This window comes from Pleurodeles waltl, chromosome 9, assembly GCF_031143425.1.
Source record: "Pleurodeles waltl isolate 20211129_DDA chromosome 9, aPleWal1.hap1.20221129, whole genome shotgun sequence".
NCBI classification, from domain to species: Eukaryota; Metazoa; Chordata; class Amphibia; order Caudata; family Salamandridae; genus Pleurodeles; species Pleurodeles waltl.
In genome coordinates, this window is record NC_090448.1 from 643,896,308 (window position 1) to 643,921,688 (window position 25,381).

The following is a 25,381-nucleotide window of genomic DNA, read 5'->3' on the forward strand; positions in this document are numbered from 1 at the left end:
TTGAGACCCTGCAGCTCCCTAGATCTCAGCCTGATCCTACATCTGATCCTGATCTGACACAGCCTGCCTCTTTGTCCCTGACCCCGCTGTTTTTGCTGCAACAAAGTATCCAAGAAGGCTACTATGACACTGCACCTTCAGCTCCAGCCAGCAACTGCAACAGTTTCCAACGGGAGCACGCTCGGAGGACTCCCTGTCTTCACCCTGCACCAGAAGGACCGAAGAAATCTCCTGTGGAGTGACAGGGTCACTTCCCTGCTCCAGCAGGCTCCTTCTAAGACGACATCTAGTTCTCTGGGACTCCTCTCCTGAGGACAAGCTTGCTCCCTGGAACACAGGTGGTGGACCCCTTCGACCCAGAGTGTCTTAAGGTCCAACTATCCAAATTTGGAGGACGTAAGAGCGTGCCTTTCCGGTTTCTGACAGTACCCCTGTGTCTTCTCTACCTCCTGGGGCCTCTGTGCACTATTTGCAAGAATCCTTCATGCACAGCCGGGCACAGGTCTCTAGCACTCTATCCTGTGATGCTCAACTCGCTGAGTTGTTCTCTAGCAGCGTGGGGCCTTCTTTAGTAGTGCTGCAGCAACCGCAATTTGCACCTTCTTTTTCCCCGTGTCCGGGAACTCCCGTGGGTGCTGCCTGGTCATTTGTGGGTTCCCTCCAGTGTTGGCAGCCCCCTCTGCCTCCTCCTCAGTCTGAGTTGAGGCACCCAGGTCCCTCCTGAGTCCAGGCAGCGCCATTTTGATGCAAACCGCGACATTCCTTGAACCAAGGCTTGTTGGACTAATCCAGTGCTGCAACTTGCCTGCATCCAACATCGCGACGTGGGACATCCTTTACATCATGCAGGAACCCGCAGCCATCTTCTTTGGTGCTCTTCTGCAGACTTCTTCCAAATGGAGAATCCTCTTTTGCACCATCTTCTAGGTTGGCAGGGGCTCCTGTCCTTCCTGGAATCTACTGCAACTTCTGGACTTGGTCTCCTCTCTTCACAGGTCTTCAGGTCCAAGAATCCACCATTTGTTGCTTGCAGTCTTGCTTGGTTCTTGCAATAACTCTTATCACGACTTGTAGTGTGTCTTGGGGAAACTTGAAGTACTTTACTCCTACTTTCATGGGCTCTGGTGTGGGTATTTTACTCACCTTTGTGGTTTTCATACATTCCCAGCGACGCTCTACACACTACACTTGCCTAGGGGGGGGGATTCGTGATCCACATTCCACTTGTTGCCAATAGGCCTATTTCTTCCTATTACATTATATGGTATTTTCTACTGTTTACACTATTCTGTGACTATTTACTTGCCTGATTTCTGTTTCTAGTGTATATATTGTGTTTAATACTTACCACCAGAAGGAGTATTGCCTCTAAGATATTTTTGGTCTAGTGTCACTAAAATAAAGCACTTTTAGTTTTGGTAACACTGAGTATTGCCTTTTATTGTGTATAACTACTGTGTAATTCTAGTGGTATTGCAGGAGCTTTGCGTGTCTCCTAGTTCAGCCTAAGCTGCTCTGCTCTGCTATAGCTACCTCGATCAGCCTAAGCTGTTAGAACACTACTACATTTCACTAATAAAGGATAACTGGACCTGGTATAAGGTGTAAGTACCCGTGGTACCCACTACAAACTAGGCCAGCCTCCTACAGCAACAATGCTATAACTATAGAAATTACCACAAATATCCCACCCAAAACATTACATAATTGTCCAAAATCAGGCAACCACTAGAATACCCAATCCCACCACCCTTTATCCACATTTTGTTCTACTCCTTTCACCAATTCATGTAAAGTGTCAATATGGGACTGGATGGATTTAGACTGGTGTGACAGATAAAAAGAACATAGACCCTCAAATTCAGCGCAACCATGATCATGCTTTAGCAATAGATAATCAATAGCAGCTCTGTTTTGCAATGCAGCTTTCCTAGTACCTCGTACATTTAGTAATAATTCAGCTAAAGCAATAGAAGTATGATTGATATTTTTAAGAAGGAGTTGCAGCAATAGTATTGCGGGGCGCTTATTCTGTGGCGATATTGGCCCACCGGTCTTTTGTGCTTCGGGGCTGGATGGATTTACCAGAGCATTCTAAAAGAAATAGAAGGATATACTCAGCCCTTGCCCTGTATAGTTGTATGCGGAGGCTTTGGAGGCTGGAGTTCTCCCCGAGTCAATGTGTGAGGCGGTTATCACACTTTTGCTGAAACCTGATAAGGACCCTCAATATTGTGGATCATATCAACCCCTTTCACTATTAAATTTTGACAATAAGGTTCTCACCAAAATGGTCGCTTCACGCCTCTCCCTTTTGTTAGAAGTGATCATATCTTCCGCTCGGACCGTTTTTGTTCCACACCTCTCCACCTCCATCAACCTTCTCACTGCTTTTGCAGTGCTTAACAGAGTGTCCCCCGAGGTTCCTGCGGCGATTGCCCTGTTGGATGAAAAGGCATTTGATTCACTTGAGTGGCCCTTTTTGCATGCTGTCTTGGGTAAGCTCGGGCTCCCCCGTACCTTTACTAATGTGATCTCCCTACTGCTGCTATACGACAATGGTGAGCTTTTTCCCCATAATACGTGGTACACAACAGGGGTGCCTGTTGTCAGTCAGTCAATCAATCAATCAGGGATTTGTAAAGCGCACTACTCACCCGTGAGTCGCCCCTTTTGCTCTTCATACTAGCAATGGACCCGCTGGTGCACCACCTACGTAGCGGACACATACACAGGGGACTGCAATTTACCAGTGGGCCGTTCCTGGTGTCACTATATGCAGATGATATATTGGTGGTTATTCGCCACCCAGACACTAATCTTGCACCCATACTGGAGGAAGTGACTCGCTTTGGCGAATTCTCCGGGCTTCATATAAATTGGAACAAGTTAACTTTTTCCGCCCGTGATCGAGTTCCCGTTACCCTGGTGCTCCGACTCTACGAAATATTTAGGTATTCAAATACACAGAGACACAGAACAGGTGCTATGGCTAAACTATGGTCCAGTGGTGGAGAAGCTCACTGCCCTTGTGGACAGATGGGTGAAGCTGCCGCTCTCCATGGTGGGTCGGATGTCGCTCATTAAAATGGTGGTTCTCCCACAATTATTGTATCTTTTTATGAATATTCCGATGCCGCTTACTCACTCCTCATTTACAACACTTAGAGCCCTTATCATTCGGTTGGTATGGGCAGATGGACATCCACGCATTCACTAGGAGGTCACGATCCTCCCTTATGAGCAGGGAGGTTTTGGGGTCCCCCACTTTCAGCTTTATTACCTAGTGGCACAGTGTCAGTATACACATAGCTGGAACCATCCTTCCTTACTCCATCCCCGAGTGGGATCTGTTGGCTCCCATCCCATTGAATGCCCTCTTGCTTTGGGGTGTTCCAGGGCATAGCAAAGATATCCAAACTCTGTCCACAACTAATTGGGCTTGGCGTAAACTGACTTGTCTTCTCCACTGCGACACATTATACTCCCCAGCACGGACATTAACAATCCTTCTATACACATTGTGCAGGAGACACTGGTTCAGTGTACATTTTGAACTTTTCAGCTTCATATTCTCGGGGATGTCTTCCCGGATGACCACATATTTTCCCGTACCACAGACGCTTGTTTTACTGATGCTTCACATATGCAACACTTCGTATTATGTTGATTACAATATGCTTTGGCACATTTCTGCTGGCTCCTCCTGAGTTTGCACCACTCACCTTGGTCACTACAATGGACTCAGGGGCTCGTTTGGTGTCCAAAATGTATCAAGCTTGTATTAAGGCTTTTTCCGTTTCAGATGCTGAGCTCTGGGAATCCTGGGAAAGGGATCTGGGTCGTACACTGTCACAAAACATTTGGGAGGCATGTTGTGCACAGAGCCGGCTTGTTTCACTCAATCAGCGACACAAACTGATTACATTTAAATTCCTAAGTAGGGCCTATTTCACCCCTAGGGACAGGGCCCACATTGATCCTAGCCGTTCCTCCACATGCCCCAAATGTTGTGAACCGATTGCTGACTTTTCACACATGACTTGGACATGTCCCAGTGTTAGTTGATTCTGGAATGAGGTGTGTGCCCGGTTGTCAGTTATTGTTAGTTGGCCTCTGCGTCCTGACCCACTTATGGCCCTTCTCGGCTACACTGGTGATCTGCTGAAATCCATTAAATGCCTTACTGTGATTTTGCTCCTGTTGGCTAACAGATATAGCGCTCCGGTGGGGGTCCAAAAATGCACAAACTGCACTTCCTGGATAGCTAGCCTTGCATATTGTGACACTAACAGTGACCCCCTGACCTGCTTTGGGACAGGAGTACACTTCGACTCCACCAACCTGCCTCCGTGCCCCTGACCCTGCCGTTTTTGCTGCAAAAGAAGTTCGAGGCCCTCCACCACCCGCAGGCACCTGCCTGCGCCTCATCCCTGGTGCCTAGTGGTAGGCGTGTCTAGTATACCGTGTATTTTGTTCCATAGCTCGTATTTTGTTTCTTGTATTTGTTTTTTCGTTTTTCATACTGTTTTTACACTAAACTGTGCCCATTTTGTGCTCGGCTTTGTATTTGCGCTTTATAATTGTGCCCGTTTTCTTTTCGGCTCTAGCCGGTTCCTCTAATCCAGCAGCTGCGGCCCCTGCGGCCCCGCCCCCTTGCGCCCCCATTGGACGCTCCCTCCCACCTGCTCCTCCCTCCCATCTACCGTTCTTAATGGCGGCCCGTGCGCGGCGCCTAGTGTGACCCCATGAACTGCTTTGGGCCAGGAGTACTCTTCGGCTCCACCAGCCTGCCTCCGTGCCGCTGACCCCGCCGTTTTTGCTGACAAAGAAGGTCGAGGCCTCCACCACCCGCAGGCACCCATCTGCGCCTCATCCTTGGTGCCTAGTGGTAGGCGTGTCTAGTATACTGTGTATTTCATTCCATAGCTCGTATTTCACTTCTTATATTTGGGTTTTCGTTTTTCATACTGTTTTTACCCTAAACTGTGCCCATTTTGTGCTCCCCTTTGTATTTGCGCTTTATAAATGTGCCAGTTTTCTTTTCCGGCTTTCGCTGGTTCCTCTAACCCACCCGCTGCGTCCCCTATGGCCCACCCCCCCTCACACCCCCATTGGACACTCCCTCCCACCTCCCAGCTGCTCCTCCCTCCCACCTCCCCTTCCTAATGGCGGCCGCTGCACGGTGCCTAGTGCGCCCCCCTGACCTGCTTTGGGCCAGGAGTAAACTTCAGCTCCACCAGCCTGCCTCCGTGCCCCTGACCCCGCCGTTTTTGCTGCAAAAGAAGTATGAGGCCTTCCACCACCCGGAGAAACCTGCCTGCGCCTCATCCCTGGTGCCTAGTGGTAGGGGTGTCTAGTATACCGTGTATTTCGTTCCATAGCTCGTATTTCGTTTCTTGTATTTGGTTTTTCATTTTTCATACTGTTTTTACCCTAAACTGTGCCCATTTTGTGCTCCGCTTTGTATTTGCGCTTTATAATTGTGCCCGTTTTCTTTTCTGGCTCTTGCCTGTTCCTCTAACCCAGTAGCTGCGTCACCTCGCGCCCCCATTGGACACTCCCTCCCACTTTCCGCTTCCCAGCTGCTCCTCCCTTACACCTCCTCTTCTTAATGGCAGCCGCACCGCTAGTGCGCCATAGGAAAGCCCGTCTGTGCCTGTCCTCGCCTGGACCGCGCCCAGTGCCCGTCCCCCTGGTACACGCTCTTCCGACCCCCCAAGCGCCACTACTCCTCCACAGAACTCCTTGCTCTCAACCCAGGCCAGCACCCCGCCTGCGCCTAGGTCAACCCCAAACACACACATGGACCTTTCACATGCCACTCATGCCATTTCTCCTGCACTCACACCAACACAAGCAACACCAACAAGCACTGCAACAACACCAAACCCCGCAATCACCTTAACTGCATCCTCCTTAACACCCGCCCTGTCCACAAGCACCCCATCAAGCTTTGGGACCTGCTCACCACAAAGTCTCCTGACATCGCCTTCCTCACTGAAACATGGATGAACTCCTCATCAGAACCAGTAGCCATAGCCATCCCAGAAGGTTACAAAATCGCTCGTAGAGACTGCACCAACAAACCAGGAGGAGGTTTCGCTATAATACACAAAAACTCCATCAAAATTTCCACCAACAACACCCTAGACAACGCAGAACACCTACACTTTCAAGTACACATCAACGCCAACACCCTCCTTAGAGGAACCCTCATATACAGACCACCAGGACCCCGCACCCCATTCTGTGACACCATCGCCGATACCATCAGCTCCCACGCCCTCACCTCCACAGACTACATACTCTTTGGTGACCTTAACTTTCACCTGGAAAGCACCCACGACTGCAACTCCACAGCCCTGCTGGACAACCTCGTGGACCTCAGGCTCAAGCAACTGGTCACCTCACCCACCCACTCCGCGGGACACACGCTAGATGCCATCTTCACCTCCAGCAGCCACATCACCTTCACTTACACCAGCAAACTCTACTGGACTGAACACCACTGCTTCCACTTCTTCTTCATGAAACCCACCACCAACAACACACTACACTTTACTGCAAGTGGAACAAGATCTCCAAAGAACACCTGATCTTCAACCTCGCACACCAACGACCCCAACACGGCCGCCCTCAACCTCACACGATGGCTAGAATCTTGCACAGTCTCCCTCGCCTCTTTGAAAACAAACAACACCCGCACCATCAAGACCGCCCCCTGGTTCACCACAGAACTTCAGTCTTCCAAACGAGAATGCCGAAAAATTGAGAAAGCCTGGGGCCAAGAACCCTCAATGAGCAACTTCTCCGCCCTCAAAACAGCCATGCGCAAACACCACCAACTCATCCGGACCACCAAACTGTCCTTCTACAAAGAACGCATAGACAACAACACGCACAACAGCAAGGAACTCTTTGCCATCAAAGAACTCACCAAACCCATAACCTGCACCATCGACCCTCAACAATCCCAAGACCTCTGCAACTCCCTCTCCAACTTCTTCCACCACAAAATCGCAGACATACACAACAGCTTCACATCATCAGCACCCACCATCACCACTACTGATACAACCAACACCCTGCCGCACCAACCTACTGAACACCTGGAGCCCCACCAACGATGAAGAAATCGGCAAAACCATGAGCTCCATCCACTCAGGCTCCCCAACAGACCCTTGCCCCCACCACATCTATAACAAAGCCAGCCAAATCATCGCTCCCCAGCTCCAGGCTGTCATCAACAGTTCCTTTGACACCCCAACCTTCCCAGATATTTGGAAGCACGCCGAAGTCAACGCTCTTCTCAAAAAACCCAAAGCAGACCCTGAAGGCCTCACAAACTACCAACCCATTTCTCTTCTCCCCTTCCCCGCAAAGGTCATGGAGAAGATAGTAAACATACAACTGTCTCGCTTCCTAGAAGACAACAACATACTTGAATTCTCCCAGTCTGGATTCCGCAAAAACCACAGCACTGAAACCGCCCTCATCGCCTTCACAGACGACATCAGAACCAGATTGGACAAGGGCGAGACCGTCGCCCTCATCCTCCTAGACCTCTCTGCAGCTTTTGACACTGTATGCCACCAAACCCTCCGCGCGTGCCTTTTCGACGCTGGAATTCGCCACAAAGCCCTGGACTGGCTCACCTCCTTCCCTTCCGAAAGAACCCAAAGTTTGCCTCCCTCCTTTCCAGTCTACAGCCACCAAGATCATCTATCGGGTCCCTCCCCCATGGATCCTACCTCAACCCCACCCTCTTCAACATCTACATGGCTCCTCTCGCCAACATCCTCCACCCCCACGGCATCACCATCATTACATACGCTGATGACACCCAGCTCATCTCCCTCACTAGGAACCCAGCACGCACACAACCTTGGCATCATACTGGACTTGTCTCTCTCCATGACCCAGCAAATCAACGCCATATCATCCTCCTGCTTCAACACCCTTCGCATGCTATGCAAGACTTTCAAATGGATCCCTTTAGAAACAAGAAGAACAGTCACCCACCCCCTCATAAGCAGCAGACTGGACTAAAGCAACACCCTCTATGCAGGGACGATAGCCAAGCTTCAAAGAAAACTCCAGTGAATCCAGAACGCAGCCGCATGTCTCATTCTCAACCTCCCTCGCCACGAACACATATCCACCCACCTCAGATCCCTACACTGGCTGCCCATCAACAAAAGGATAATTTTCAAAATCCTTGTCCACGCTCACAAAGCCCTTCACGACACTCGACCGGCCTACCTCAACGAACAAGTCAACTTCCACATACCAACTCCGCTCCACCGACCCTGCCCTCGCTACAGTCCCCCGCATCCAACGCACCACCTCCAGCAGCAGATCCTTCTCCCACCTCGCCACCAAGACCTGGAACTCCCTCCCCACCAACTTATGCAAGACCCAGGACCTCCTAACCTTTAGAAAGCATCTAAAAACATGGATTTCGAGCAGTAACTGCCCCCCCCCCCCAGCGCCTTGAGACCCTACCGGGTGAGTTGTGCACTTAAAAAATTATTTGATTGATTAACAGTGAGCTTTATGCTTCACTACAGCCTGTGGCATCTAGGCCTAAAGACATCTGGCAATCGTTACGGGATTATTTGAATACACTGGCCACATCTCTGCCGACATCACAGTCTTCGAACAGCACAAGTTGGGGTTAAATCCTCCCCATTGATGTCACAATATCTGTCCCAGTCTAAATGTTATTTACCAGCCATTGCCTGTATGTTTGTTGTCGGGCAACAGTAATAATACTTATGATTTGTATTGCTGGTCTACTATCTGCTTGTCGCAGTGTTTTTCTGATTGTACGGCACTGCTTTTTGTTTGCTCTTTCGAAACGAATAAATACAATTTTAAATAAATATATATATATATATATATATATATATATATATATATATATATTAATAATTGAATTTCGGAATTACATTCTTTATCTAATTGAACAGTGTCACTTGGATAGTGAGTATGTACAGAATAAAATGGAAACATCATGAGCCCTAACCGTGTAAAGGTCCACGGTCCACTGGTTATATTAGCAGGAATGTATGTGCAAGTGATGTTTCCACAGGAAAATAACCATCCGACTGGGAGTTTCACATGTTTGATGTGACTAGCGGCAGTTACAATGTGAAAGCAAGCCATGCTATTTGTCATGTTTTTTTAATGTTTATCTGGTCGATGATAACACAAAGTTTGGTGTTCCCACGGTATCTCTTGAGGAGACCTCGTTTTTGCCTATAGACGCAGTTGAACGCATTTCCCAATGGCATAAAAATTACAAGTCATCCGATAACAAACGTCGCCAGTAGGGATATTTTAAGTAATTATTTGTGTATGATTGTCCCATTTTTCGATGGTGGTCTCTTGGCAAGACCTACAATAATCGTAGGGGCAGAAATGGGATATTGCATCAAGTGCCTGAACATCTCCATCCTGGTTGGTGGCATTAAAAATATCCAGTATGAAACTAGCAGGTGTGGGTATTGCAATCAAACATGTAGATAGGACACCCACTGTACTTTGCATGGATCCAATGCAAACGTCTGACCTTTCGAGCACGACTCATGCCAGGTGGGTCCAAATAGTTTCAGTCAAGTGCAGTAAATGTGTCGCTCGATGTGGTCAATCAATCAGGTTGGAGTTGGGTTTTTTTGGTCCCTCCTGATTCCACACGCACATGCCCGAAAGGAGACCACACAGCAGTCAGCCCATAGACACCTTGTAGTATGATCTGTAAGTGGCGTTCTCTCCCAGATGTCCAAATTTTTGGTGCGCCCATTTAGGTATCCCCACCAAGTCAGAATCCGTTGTTGCCACCTCTGCCGCTGAAATGTTGGCTTTGTCATTTGCAAGGGAATTGAACAAGCATACTAGTGAATCGGTGGGACACTGGGCATCTACATGATACACAATAACTGTAGTTTTCTCTAGCATTTCACAAATTTCCTGCCACAATTCGACATGGCAGTTTAAAACTGCACACACAGACACTACAGTGGCAGGTCTGGTACATGTTTACAGGGCTACTCATGTGGGTGGCACAACCACTGCTGCAGGCCCACTAGTAGCATTTGATTTACAGGCCCTGGGCACACATGGTGCACTATACTAGGGACTTATGAGTAAATCAAATATGCCATTCATGGAAAAACCAATCACCAATACAATTTAGACAGAGAGTTATTGCACTGTAGCACTGGTCAGCAGTGGTAAAGTGTACAGAGTCCTAAAAGCAGCGAAAACGAAATTCAGCACAGGATCAAAAACAGGAGGCCAGAAGCGAAACGTTTGGGGATGACCCTGTAAAAAGGGCCATTTCCAACAAATACTTTTAATGTTCTCCTGGCAGGTCACTAGTGGGATCCCCCTAGCAGTAATGGTGAGGTTTGTTTAAATGGTTGATGATTCGGGCCATCTTGAACTTTAGCCGCCACAGGGCTCGTATTTGCACATTTCACATTTAATCATCCTTCACTCCTTGACCACATTCTGCCCCCTTCAGGCTTCTCAGGATGTTGTTAGTGTTGAAGTCCCCGGCTTATCATGGCAGACTTATTAGTTTGGTGGCCAAATGTAGGGAAAAACTCCCTTCTTGCGTGCCCTTCTTTTTTGCTTTGCTTGGTGCTTGGGGAGAGCTACTGGACCTTATCAGGATTTTTGGACAATTCCTGCTTATTCATTGACTAGAGATCTTGGGGGATGATATACTTCTTTTCCACTTTCAGGGAAGAGGCCCCAGATACTTGTTGGGAGCATATAACACTTTCTGAGTTGTGAGTTCTCATTATTAGAGCTTGGGTCATTTCCTTACCACCTAAGGTTCTTTCCTTTTCACCTAAGGAGTCAGCACTGGAGGTGGGGGCAAGCAGTAGGATCTGCGGGTCTCTCTGTTTTCTTTCCGATTCTAACACCACAGTCCAGCTTCACCTTTTTCTGGGACCCTGTGTTGGTCTTCAATGTCCTTAGAAAGAAAAAGCTGGGGATGCTCAGGCAGTCGGGGGAGCACACCCATTGAATGCAAGCTGCACCGGAGCTAGACTGGCTGCCTCCACGTCTACCGGGCTAAACCTCTCTGCAGCGCTTCACCGCTGTCAGCTCTGCCTATTTCGGACCTCAGCTGTTCGGTGGTATATATGTCACTCACAGTGTTATGGTCTGGCGTCTAAAGTCAGTATAATCAGTCAATATACTTTGCGAGCAGACTTGAGTCTGCATGCTGCAACTGCAACTGCAGAAGCCAACCTGTCTCACTCGCCTATTAATCCAGTAGTTAAGGATAGACGTAAAAGACACCAAGAAACCAGGTTGCAACCTGAAGGACTGTAAGTTAGTGCAGCTAGCTGAATCACTGATTCACTAGTCCACTGACAAAGAGAGCAGCAAGCAGCGAGTAGTTAGAGGACTGATAGGCATGTAGCTCACCATTCTTTTTCCTTAGGTAGTCTTTGGCGATCTTTGAGCAGCTTCCTCTGCAGGCAGCAGGTCATTGGCCCTCTGCAGGCCTTAAGAGAGTGGGTTGAGCTGCATGGACTGCTCAGGTTTTGGTTGCAAACTGTAAAGTATTGAGCTAGAGGGGCAGTAGCACAGCCTTGCTGTTTTGCTGCCGCAGACACTGCTCTGCGATGGCAAAATCGCACAGAGAATTGGGGTCCTCTGCTGCGCTCTCAGCCCCCGAGCCCCTCATGCCCCCCTTCGAGTTTGTGTCTTGCATCTGTAGTGACTCGATTCCTAGTCATAATGTAAATTTTAGCTCTGTCTCTCGTGTCACTAAAGTCAGCAGATTGTTACAAGTTTAGGTTTATGAATGCAAAATGAGAGAAAAACTAAAGTAGAATGCTCCACTGACACACATTTTAAATGTGCAATTTGCTTGAATTTCACAGTTTAACATAGATGCTTTTTCAAGTAAATCCTATGCTAGAAAGTTAAAATATAATTTAGTTTCCAAACTAATAGCTCATGTCGAAACGAAGTTGGATTTTGTGTTTAGTGAAAGATAAATGACTTTGAAAACAAGAGCAAATTGAGAAAAATGAAGTTCTCAGATATACTTATTGAAATGCAATAACAAAGATTTTCCATTTATAATAGAATGTTTTCTTATACTGATGAAATATTATTAATGATGAATTTATAAGTTTGCATATTGTGTGTTTTATTAACAAGTATTAAATCAACCGCATTTTATATTTTCTTCTGTCAGCATAACTGAGGCCCACAAAGCTTACATTGCTCAGTCATGTAAAAGTGGTGCATTATTTTTTCATAACGTGTGGTCTTCTTTCAGAATTTGTTCCCATGAGAAGCAAAGTCCCATTTGTAAAAAGTCTATTGTTTAACTGTAGTAGAACTGTACCCATTTGGCCTTGAAAGTTTGTAGTACAGGAATACGGACCGAGATTATATACAAATGTTTCAACCTGTTTGGAGTCACATGGAAAGGAGATGTTCCCAATACAGACTTGGGAAAATGTTGAACTGTTACGACCTGAAGTCTGGAGATCGATTTTAATCGGATGATGCCCCTTCAATGCACAATGGACCAACACCTTGGACAAATCAGAATGTTTCAGGTGGAATAACATAGCATTGGTTTTTCAAACTTTGCTCAAAGCAGTCTTGTCTTGATCAGAGGCAGACACTTTCCTGATGCTTGCAGATGCCTTGCTGACCAGATGTTTTGCTGATGAAAATTCTCTGAATGTTGTATTTTTTTGTGGTTTTATGTAGAGCAAACTCAACCCTAAGATATTGGAGCATTTACATGAGCACCAGTTATGCTACACAAGGAGACATTCGTTTTTTGTAGGCACAGGGAGATTAAGTGATTTGCCTAGAATCACAGGATGTTGAGCCAACGCTAAGACTCTAACATGGTTGCCCAACTCCAAAGTCGGCAGCTCTGGACGTTTTACCACATCCTCTCCCTTGGAGAAGTATCTTCCTCTCTGCCGTTTGCCATTGCCTCTTGAAATTCCCTTTAAGGTTAAAAACTCCACTATGCAGATGCTTATTTTATTTTTCCTCTTAGTTAGTGTTCTGTAGCCCCAGTTATTCTTTTCCAAATATCTTTTGTCCTTTTATGTATTTTGCCTGCTTGTGCTTCGCCCCACACATGCACTGCATGTTTTGGTTAGCGCTAGGATTGACCTGTGCCCAGCCATAGATTAATTTATTAAACTTGAATTGACTAAATGATTGTGCAATCTGAGCATCCTGTGATTTCTGTGACTCAAATATTACTATTGACTTTCTGTACTATTCTTCTTGAATGCTTGGTTTTACTGATGTTAGTACGTCTGAACTTATTTCATTGCCTTGGACAAACCTTGTTGATTATGTATCTAGATATCTTGGTTTTGCACATTGTCTATATGACTTTGAGCTTGTGTTTGTAATAAACCTTTAAACTATATTGCTGATTGGAGTTTTCCTTCTGTGGTCACATTGGTTGAGGTCTAAATTGTTGGGGTGGTGTTGAAGTAATTGTTAATGGTTCACCGGACATCTTTCTGGGTCCAAAGGTCTGTCAACCTCATTGTGCATTTGATTCCTGCAAAGGATGAAAAATGTGTCATCACCTGCACCGCCTTCGCGAGTAATTCACCCCTCCGTCTGACAAAATATGGATTAGGCAACCCATTCACTCTGAACTGAGACGAGTGTTCAGGCATATTGCTCCTATTGTAAAAAAAAACTTTAAGTGTCATCACATTTGTGACGTATCTGTGTAAAGCCCCCACAGAATCCCTCATGCTGAAAGAAATCATTGTACTTTTCACCATTATTATTCTGTTATACAAATGAGTGAAGTGCCGTATAACACAAACCCCTATTGTCTTTTTAAGAATTGGGCTAATTTAAGTCTGATATTTTTTTCCAAGAGAACCTCTTAACAAAAGTGTGACTTGTTCCACTGGCATAATATCCACACTGTACTTGGAACGGTGCTTCTGCATTATGTTCCCCACAGGCTGGCTATAACTAACGTCATTCGTATTCAGTCCACTCATGCCTTATCTGTACAACCATCTAGTAGCAGGACCATCAGTTATAGGATGTACTGTCATGTCTCCAACTGTGGACACAGAGCATGAGTGCCATGTTTGAATGTTATTTTTGTCAGCACAGTGAGATTAAGGGATTTGCCTAGAATCAAGACATTGAGCCATTGCTGGGAGTCGAACCTGATTCCACAGGTTCAAATTAGGCAGCTCTAGCCGTTAGGCCACATCTCCTCCTCCAATCTTGACAATGTTTGGGCTGTAAACCGCTCTTAACGCAAGTATCTTCTCATCCTTTTTTGTCCTTACGCAGTTAAGCACAGACAAACATATGAAGGTGCACATCAAGAGAAGCCACGCTGTATGACCTTATAAAACATAAAATTGTCAATCTGAGGTTCCTGAATCATTGCTGATATGTTAATACACAGATTCAATATGTACATTATTTCAAGAAAATAGTGAGTCAACCTACGGTTAAAATCAATCTTTATGAGCAAAGCCGCTATGAGTGAGATGTCTTCATCCAGCCTGCTCTTTTGCCAACAGTGTTGTGTTAGTGGGGTTACATTTTAAGTAGGGCTTAATTTGTGCCCGAGTTTGCCGGTAATTAGCACTGGCACGTTATTCTTAACACTAGCACTTGTTTATGACAGTCCACCTCGTGGTGGTGCTGTCTGCCTATTTTCAGCAGAGCACATCAGTTTAGAAATTCAATATATACTTAATAATAATAATAATCAGTGCTTTAAATGGGCCGGTTTTGTCTCGTACTGAGTACCAACACTTTTTTTTATTTTGAAGTAGTTTGAAAAACAAAAAAGTATGGTTTAAAGAACAGCAGTAAATAAAGTGCTGGTGGTTACTAAGCTAGGACTGGGTGAGGGCTTTCATGTGCTATAGACATAGCACCTCTGCTATAAGCTATGTCAAGGAGCCACAGATTCTAACGAAATCACACTAAATAAAGATCATCTGTGGTGATAAAGTACGAGCCCGATAGTATTAGCACCTACATAGCAGCTGAGAGAACCAATAATGGGGAAACCGAAACTAAGCATTCCCAGAATTAAAGTGCTGTTTACCGTTAATTTTGCATCTGGGTCTTGATTCTCAAAAGAGTAGTTACAACGCAATATTCACATTTCAGACAGGGGCATCGAAAACCCCGCTTTAGCGGCTACAGCAGGGGTAGAGTTCTTGATGGTACTTCTCTGTCTGCAACTCAGCAGACAAAGGCTCATAAATAATGTGAAAGGATGGGTGCGTGATGTGGATGTATGGGTGAGTGAAAGGGTGGATGAAAGGAAAGATGAATGGAAGAATGGTGGATGACTTAAAGAGGATGGATGGATAAAGGGTGGATGGACAAGTGAATGGATGGATGACTGAAAGGGAGGGTGGATGGATGAAAGGATGGATGAGTGAAAGGGTGAATGGATGTTGAAAGGATGGATGTATGAGTGAGTGAAAGTATGGATGTATGAGTGAAAGGATGGATGGAGTAAAAGGGTGTATGAATGGCCGAAGTGAAAGGGTGGATAGATGGATGAGTGAAATGGAGGGTGGATAATGGAGGAGAGAAATAATGGATAGAGTAAAAGGGAGAATAGACGGAGTGAAAGGGTCGATAGATGGATAATAGAAAGGAAGAGTGAACGAATGGATTGATGAGTCAAAGGGGGGTTGATGGAATGATAGATGAAAGGATGGATAAGTTAAAGGGAGGATGAATGGACAGGTGATTGAAAGGATGGATGAGCGAAGGGGTGGGTGGATGGATTAGTGAAAGGGTGGATGGCTCAGTGAAAGTGGATGAATGAATGGAGTGAAAGGGTAAATGGCTGGATGAGCAAAAGGAGGGATGAATGACAAAGTGTGGATGGAGACAGGTGAAACGATGAGTTGATAGGTTTACTGCTTAGAGTTGGAGATGGATTGATAGGTTTGTATATGATTGAGAGGATGGATGTAATGGTGAAAGACTGAATGATGGTTGTAGGAATGAATGGATGACAGAATGTAAGGTCGAAATGGTAGATAGGTGGATGGAAGAATGAAAGGATGGATAGTGAGATGCTTGGATGAAAGAGACTAGAGAGCTCTTCTGAGGAGGGCTGTGTTGACTTGCTTTATTTGCTTGGTGCCACAAGAGCTTTGGTTTGAAGTGGAGGGTATTTTCATTTTCTGGCTACTCCCTTGATTTCAGACATTGCACTGCGATCAGCACAAAGGATTAATGTGAAAGTGGTAGGAATTCGCTTGCGATTCTTGTCACCGCCTGTGAGTGCTGTGATGGTGGCCTGCATTGGACAGCACTCTTTCATCCCAACCCACACAGTTGTAATGTATGGGCTCTCTTCTAGGGACATGGCCACAACACCGCAACAAGTGACACGCTGTGATTATGAAACTTGGCAGCCATGCACCTCCCACTTGCAGTCGCAGATCACACCATGCTTTGCCGGTACAAAGGGATCAGAAAACGCTTCTGCCTGTTCCTTTTTTAATACCATAGGAGTGGACAACCATTATCTTCTGCTTTTACCTAGCGAATCGCAAGCGGCGAATCGCGAAGCACTTTTGAGCAGCGCGAGTTCGGAATTTGTAGTTACAAAATAAGCTGCACTAGCTTTAGGATTGCAAATTATATTCAGAATCAGGTTTATGATTTTCCAACTCGTATATATCCAAGGGATAAATCAACAGGAACGCGTGCTGCCTACTTATTGCCGCGGCATTAAAACGCTTTATATTTTGCAAAGTTAAACATCTTTCTGTGAGGAAGAAACGGCTCAGTGCCTCAACTCGCTCCCGTGTGTCATAAATCACCTGCCGTAGTTGTAATTGAGATTTGATTGTGATAAAGTGAAATAATAAAAGACTAGTTAGCTCTTACATTTCGCTAGGCCTCCCTCTTCTCGACTCCCCCCGCACTTTCTTTGAAATCTCACTCCAGGTATCCCCAAGCGCGTTCCTTCCTTCAGGGTGTCTCGTCCAGACACCACAACAGCTGCTTTCATGCAGGGTGAAGTGCAGGTGAGGCCTTACCTGCCGGCACAGCTTCCCACGGGGCGGCTGCACCCTCACGTTCCATCACAGCCGGTACAGAATGACTCAGAAAGGCCTTAGGGGCTCCACCTTACTCCTTGTCGACGCCGTGTTACCAATCCTTTGCTTCTGTTTGATAATCACCACCTTACAGCTGGGGCTCTCAAGTTTTTCACTCCGTGCCCTTGTCGCTCATCCAGGCCAGGTTTTTCTTTGCATTTTGGAATTTGTAGTCTTGTTTGGTTTCATAATAAAATCAGTACTAGAACCCTCACAGGGCACAGAAAAAACCTGAACTGGCCGAGCTTCTCACGCGTAGACATAGAAAACTCAAAAGCTCGGATACCGGAAAATCTCTTATGTCGAAATTGGAAACATGGTACTAGGAAGCAATATGGTTACCATATGCCACCAGGTCATCAGTGACACCATGTTCCAATCATGGGCTTTCCATTTGCAGATCATTATTTTCCGGTGTGTCCGCCCTGTTGGTTCAGTTGAAAAAAGACGGCGCAAAACTAGAACTCCCAGAATGCTTCGCTGTTAAAAAAAAAGAAAAAAAATGCTCATTAGTGGCAAATGGTATCCCTGGTGGTATGGAGTCATCTTGCGAACTGTAGTAAAGTAATTTATTCCCGCCCCCAAAAAAGCCTCTCTGTTTCACCACTAGAGATAAGATTGGATTTTCAGCTAATTCATTGGTCAAATTATCACATGACTACATGACATCAGGTGTGCAAAATGCCAGCCTGGGATCGTTAGTCTGCAAACTACTGAAACCTGGTAATTTTTCAACCTAGTCAACGGAGGCAAGCCAGGATTACAACACCCAATGCACTTATGTGAATTGATTGAGTTGGGCTGTTGTAGGAGGCTGGCCTGGTTTGTAGTGGGTACCTTGGCTACTTACACCTTACACCAGGTCCAGTTATCTCTTATTAGTGAAATGTAGTAATGTTCTGGCAGCTTAGGCTGATAGAGGTAGCTATAGCAGAGCAGCTTAGGCTGAACTAGGAGACATGCAAAGCTCATGCAATACCACTTATAGTTACACAGTACTTATACACAAGTAAAGACAATACTCAGTGTTACCAAAAATAAAGGTATTTATTTGGGGTGACACAGTACCAAAATATCTTAGAGACAATACTCCTCCTGGAGGTAAGTATTATACACAATATATACACTAGACACCAAAATTAGACAAGTAAATAGTCATAGAACACATGCAAACAGTAGGAAATTCTATCGAATGCAATGGGAGAAAATAGGTCTAGGGGCAACACAAACCATATACTAAGAAAGTGGAATGCGAATCACGAATTACCCTGTTGACAAGTGTAGTGTGTGCAGAATCGCTGGGAGAGTAAGAATACAGTAAAGGTAAGTAAATTACCCCACCCCAGAGCCCAGAAAAGCAGGAGTAAAGTACTGCAAGTTTCCTTAGGACAGACTACACCTCGTTTTGGGGATTTTGCAGCAGCCAACCAAGTCTGCAAAGAGCAACTGCTGGATTATTGGACCTGAAGACCTGCAAAGGAAGGGGACCTAGTCCAGAAGTCGAAACAAGTTCCAGGAAGGACAGGAGCCCCTGCCAACCCAGAAGAGGGTGCAAAAGAAGAGTCCCTGGTTAGTCCAAGACTGCAGAAATTCACCCTAGGAAGATGCAGCGGGTTTCTGCATAATGGAAAAGATGTCCCACGGCGTGAAGATTGTTGCAGATGAGATTCTATGTTAGAAGGCGCCAACAAGCCTTGGCTATGACAAAAGTGCGTTTTGTGTCAAAATGGCACTGGATGGACCCAGGAGGGACCTGGGGGGCCTCAATTCTGTGTGAGGAGGAAGAGAGGGCTCTTAGCACTTTAGAGAGCCCTCCGGATGCCAGCCAACACCCCCAGAAGCTGCAGGATCCAGGTTTAAAGGAGGTGAAAAATGCAGTTGATGCAGCACAACAAATGAAGGTCCCACACTGCCGGAGAACAACGCAGCGAGTTGAGCATCACAGGATGGAGTGCTGGGAACCTGGGCCAGACTGTGCATGAAAGAATTTTGCAAAGAGTGCACAGAGGCCTCAGGAGGCGAGGAAGACACAATACACAGGAGTACCATCACTCTCGGGGAAGACAAGGTCTTACCTCCTCCAAATTGCATCAGCAGGACCTCAGGACAGTCAATGATGTCCACCCTTTGTGTCCTTAGGAGCACGCTCGTCGTTGTGAGAGGAGTCCCAGGGTACGGGTCGTCTCCTTTGAAGGTGCCTGCTTGGAGCAGGGGAGTGACGCCGTCACTCAACAGGAGATTTCTTTGGTCCTTCTGGTGCAGGATGAAGACAGGGAGTCCCCAGAGCATACACACTGGGGAAACTGTTGCTTTTGCTGACTTGGAGCCGAGGTTGCTGAAGAAAAGTGTCTCTTGTAGACACTTTGTTGTAGTTACAGTGTTTCTTGGAGCAGGCTGCGGTTGATCCGAGGTCAGAAGAGTCTGAAGTTGTTGCAGAAGATTCCTGAAGGAAACTTGCAAGCACAATCTGAAGAGAACCCACAGGAGATACCCTAAATAGCCCTGAGAGGGGGATTGGCTACCTTACCATCTAAGGACCTATCAGGAGGAGTCTTTGATGTCACCTGCTGGCACTGGTCACTCAGAGGACTCCAGAGTGCCCCACACCTTGCAAAGCAAGATGGCTGAAGTCTGGGACACACTGGAGGAGCTCTGGGCAACACCCCTGGCTAGCAGGATCCCAGTGACCCAGTAAAAACACACTGACACACACTCACAAACAGGCCAACAGTGGGGGTAACCATGCTAGAAAGAGGCTACTTTCCTACAGCTGTAGCAGGGTGTAATGCACATGTAAGATACACCACGTGTGCTTAACGGACACACACGCACTAAAAAAAAATCCAAGCCAAAAACTGTATTTTTTACCAGGACAGAAAGTGGTCGGGCGTAGCTTGGTCTGTAAGATTGGTGGTGTGTGTGTATGTGTTGGGGGGGCAATTGAAAGCTGATTAACCATTGATCAGAATGCAGAATAGTTTGGCCTATAGACTGCCACACTGACACATAGTGATTAGAGAGTACTGGAGACATATTTCTAGGAGGGTGTAGTACTCCAATTTACTGTATTTTAATTGAAAGGCACAACACTGTATCAATGACTTATAAACCGTAGGGTAACCTAAACTCACCTATACAGGCACTAGTCACACTCCCACTTCACCTTGGTCAGCACACCCCATGGGGACCATATTTAATAAATGACTGTGTTAGTATGCCCCCATTCCTTTAGAGTGTGTCACTGTTAATCCAGGTCCCTGCTGTACGAAGGATGTATGCTTGGATGTAGCCCCATATGTTACATGGCCATTGGAGAGTTCCTGTCTGCATGCCCCAGGAATGGAGATGAAGTAGTTAAGTTGCCTTGTTTTGACCAAATGTCATCCCAGTTTGACTTCTCAGCATTGACACGATTCTGTAATCAACTGCTTGCTCATATCAACTCAAACTCAAAATCACATTTATATAGTGCAAAACCACAATAGGGCAACTATACGCCCTGCAGTTTAATGAGTAAGCTCAATTATTCAGATACCTATGTCTTTTGAAAGACAGCCGCTGTAGCTGGATTCTTAGATCTAGTGACAAGCTGTGCTACAGTTGGCAATCATGTAGAATGATATGACCAGATGTCCACTGGCTTTTCTTTGAAAAGTTGGTGGTAGTAGTAGATGTTTGCATGTAGATCTTAAAACAGTAACAGGGCAATATGGGTCCAAGCAGTCACAAGTACTATGTTGAAGGGCCATAAAGTGCTTTATGGGTGGCCAAGATTGCCTTAAATACTACAAACAAGATCTCCAGAAGGAAATAATAATTTCCCAACTATCCAAGGGAAAACCTCAATTTTTCACTGAAATATAATTTCTTTAATATTGTTAAAGTAATTCAATCATAGTGTCAACAAATGACCTGTGCTCCTAACAAAAACTAATACACAGAATAAAATCAAAAATATATACAAATACTATACATAAAGAGACAACCAACAATTCCATTCGGGCACCATAATACATAAAGCATAGGCTGCTACAACCATCCAGTGGCAAGCAGTCACAAAAGAAGGTAATGACTATAGTCCAAGGGAAGTATCTGGCCTCAGTGAGAGGAACCAATCGCTGAAGAGAAATCCGATACAATCTGCAAAATATAAGTCCAACAATTCAAACATTCCAATGGTCACTCCTTTGAAGTAACTGTCTGTCGATGCGTTTCGCCCTTAAAGAATCCGGCCTCCTCAGGACAATGGAAGAGGTGCCTGTATATACAGCAACAGCAAGTTACTTAAAGCCATTGTGACATACAACCACTAAATACACTACCAGATGCAGTGAACACCACACCTGTTCACCATAAAATACCCAGTGCGCGAAAACAGTGTATTATTAGCCCAATACAGAAGACTGAATTGCATGTAAAGCCCTATAAATTAAAAGTAGAGATATAGTGGAAATGAACTAAAACAAACCCAGAGATAGAACAACAAATAATGTTAAAGCAACCATAAGGTGCAATGCTAATACATAAGCCTTTAAAAGAAAATTATGCATCATTATATTTAAATGTATCTATGAATATGCGGAGAGCGTAGAGAGAGGAACTGACCTTAAATCAATGGATGCACAAATGCATCAACTGCAGAGGCGGTGAAAATTAATTCAAAACTAGTGTGCTGTTGATTAAAGCACAAAAAGTATGAAACAATACTGTAAGCTGCAAGATATCCTCAGAGCACCACCAGTTGAAAAAACGCTCATTAACACGAGCGCATAATTAGTAAAAGAACATACCTCTAGCTTGAGCGCGACTCGGCTTGCTACAATCCCGGGAAGCAACTGTTTAGCATACCGCGCTGACCACGAGCGCGTCTAAATAAACAAACTTGCCGAACTCAAAAAACCTCTCGCTACGCGTCCCCAGCATAAAAATAGTGAAAAATAACATGCAAGCACGAAGGGAAAATAGGTAGGAGACGACTGGTCATGATGACATTTTTGAGGACAGTGGATGCTCAAGAAGCAACTCGGGGGCATGAAGCACAAAGGAAATTAATCACAGAAACAATTATTATTCCAGACACAAGCCCAATTGTCACTTAAGTATATCCAGGCTATGCTGATACATGTCCCTAAAAAGGTAAGGGACATCTTTGGTGTTACTTGAAAAATCTCAATTGCGGGGTTAGCCAGCTACACAACCTGTGTGAACACTTTCAAACACCGAGCATGTAGATGCGGGGACCCAGTGATTATTCCCTGCACTTTTTTGTCGATCTACTGGAAATTTCTCTTCTCATGATATCTACGAAGTCAATTCTAGCAGAGCCATATCAGATGCCGATAAATATAAGAACAACCTCAATGAACTGCTCCCAACTTTTCCTCTTCAATGATAATCAAGACTCAGGGAGAATTCTTAAATTCGTAAGAAACTTGCCCTTGATGGCAAATTCAGAGTTGTCATCTACTATTCACGATAAGAACATTATATGTATAAAGATGTTAAGGCATGAAGCATGGCAGGCCTTGCACAGTACGGGCGATGGCCTGGAAGGAGAGGGAAGGGTCAGGCTTGGTCTGGACAAGATACTTCAACACTCCTAACAGAATCCATATCCGAGTGTGAAGTTAATAATGACTGCATCCTTATCGTCCACGGGCACAGAAAACTTTCTCTTCATGGTAGAATTAATTGATGGGGAGAAAGGTGTCTCACTATAAAATAACACCAGTCTATTTTGAGGGGCGTGGCTACCACTGATGTAGCAGATGCAGTGGCACCGGGGTCCCGTGTATGAGGAGTCTATTGAACCCATTTACTGCTGTATTTTACGAGCTGTCCACCAGTAAAATGGCCCGTTTGCATCGGTTGCAGCCAGGCTCAGGGCAACCTTGCAATACCACTGCCCATGTTTCCTTTATCTGGACCTGCAAGTCAAGATCTGACTTTCATTGGCACAGCCGAGAAGGAGATCCTAGCGTAATTTTTGCAGTGAATGGCATTAGTTGTTTTGATTACTTCCAATTTCTCCGATTTCACCTTTAGTTTCCTGCATTGTATTATTAGTCAATGAATTTGCATTTGATTCAATATGACAGCTATCTTTTATTGTTTTTATCATAACTGCGTTTTTTGGTATACATAAATCAAACTTTATTTACTGTATATAAAAGGCTTTTGAGCCAAATGTGACTTTTTTCAATCACCCATCGATGATTATTAAACTAAACCAAGGAACTGTTCCAGATCTATTAAGAGATGTTCTCCAGCTCTTCATCTAGCACGCCCATTACCCCTCGAGTGATGGATCAGACTCCAGCTCTTTTTACACGCACCTATGGATCCCATTTCCGCACTAGTACCATTCTCTGAAATTTACATTTGCATCCTTTCGACTTTTTTCACAAAAGCTTCTCCTCCTTGGAAAAGCTGCAATGTCGCAGTCTTTACTCAACAACTGACCCCCCTACAAATAGCCCAGTGAGTGACTTTCGGTGAGGCTTCAGACCAGGTCTGGGCACAAAACCACCCTTTACAACTTTAAGGGTGGAGCTACTCAACTCCTGTGACCAGGGCCACTCATGTGCATTGATTATGATGGCCCTTTCACCATCGGTTACTAGTCTAAAGGTGGCCCATGTTCAGCCCACTTAAGTAGAACTGCAATGTAATGGTTTGTGTCGTTCTGAAAAAAAACACTTCTAACAAGTCCAACTGGGCTTCTTTATCTTCACAAAAGCCCATCAATTGCAGCATTCCAAAGAGCTGTGCGTTGTTACCAGTGCTTGTAGGAGGCTGGACTGGCTTGTAGTGAGTACCAAGGGGTACTTGCACCTTGCACCAGGCCCAGTTATCCCTTATTAGTGTATAGGGTGTCTAGCAGCTTAGGCTGATAGATAATGGTAGCTTAGCAAAGCAGCTCAGGCTGAACTAGGAGACGTGTGAAGCTACTACAGTACCACTTAGTGTCATATGCACAATATCATAAGAAAACACAATACACAGTTATACTAAAAATAAAGGTACTTTATTTTTATGACAATATGCCAAAGTATCTTAGAGTGTACCCTCAGTGAGAGGATAGGAAATATACACAAGATATATATACACAATAGCAAAAATATGCAGTATAGTCTTAGAAAACAGTGCAAACAATGTATAATTACAATAGGATGCAATGGGGAAACATAGGGATAGGGGCAACACAAACCATATACTCCAAAAGTGGAATGTGAACCACGAATGGACCCCAAACCTATGTGACCTTGTAGAGGGTCGCTGGGACTATTAGAAAATAGTGAGAGTTAGAAAAATAACCCTCCCCAAGACCCTGAAAAGTGAGTGCAAAGTGCACCAAAGTTCCCCTAAGGACAAAATAGTCGTGTTAGAGGGAAAATGCAAGGAAAACACAAATCAGCAATGCAACAACGATGGATTCCTGTCTGAAGGTACCTGTGGAGCAAGGGGACCAAGTCCAAAAGTCACAAGCAGCTTGGAGATGGGCAGATGCCCAAGAAATGCCAGCGGTTGGTGCAAAGAAGCTCTTACTAGGCTGAAGAACTGTGAATACTGCAGGAACGACAAGGGCTAGAGACTTCCCCTTTGGAGGATGGATCCCCCACGCCTTGGAGAGTCGTGCAGAAGTGTTTTCCCGCCGGATGGACGCCAACAAGCCTTGCTACACGCAAATCGTGCGTTTGGCGTTTTTGGACGCTGCTGGGGCCCAGGAGGGACCAGAAGGTCGCAAATTGGACCTGCAGAGAGAGGGGACGTCGAGCAAGACAAAGAGCCCTCACTGGAGCAGGTAGCACCCGGAGAAGTGCCAGAAACAGGCACTACGAGGATGCGTGAAACGGTGCTCGCCGAAGTTGCACAAAGGAGTCCCACGTCGCCGGAGACCAACTTAGAAAGTCGTGCAATGCAGGTTAGAGTGCCGTGGACCCAGGCTTGGCTGTGCACGAAGGATTTCCGCCGGAAGTGCACAGGGGCCGGAGAAGCTTGCAAAGTCGCGGTTCCCAGCAATGCAGCCCAGCGAGGTGAGGCAAGGACTTACCTCCACCAAACTTGGGCTGAAGAGTCACTGGACTGTGGGGGTCACTTGGACGGTGTCGCTGGATTCGAGGGACCTCGCTCGTCGTGCTGAGAGGAGACCCAAGGGACCGGAGATGCAGCTTTTTGGTGCCTGCGGTTGCAGGGGGAAGATTCCGTCGACCCACGGGAGATTTCTTCGGAGCTTC

At 45.7% G+C, this 25,381-nt stretch overlaps 1 long non-coding RNA gene across 2 annotated transcripts in view; it reads right to left on the reverse strand.

Moving 5' to 3' along the window:
* LOC138258690 (uncharacterized) overlaps positions 1-17,164 on the reverse strand; it is a 159,362-nt gene extending 142,198 nt beyond the window's left edge. Inside the window, exons 1-2 of one of the 2 annotated variants that reach the window (XR_011198505.1) lie at positions 17,085-17,164; positions 2,287-2,440 (exon numbers count right to left, since the gene is read on the reverse strand). This is a non-coding gene — a long non-coding RNA (uncharacterized lncRNA). The other variant, XR_011198504.1, reaches the window with a different exon arrangement.
* Positions 17,165-25,381: the final 8,217 nt, after the last annotated feature.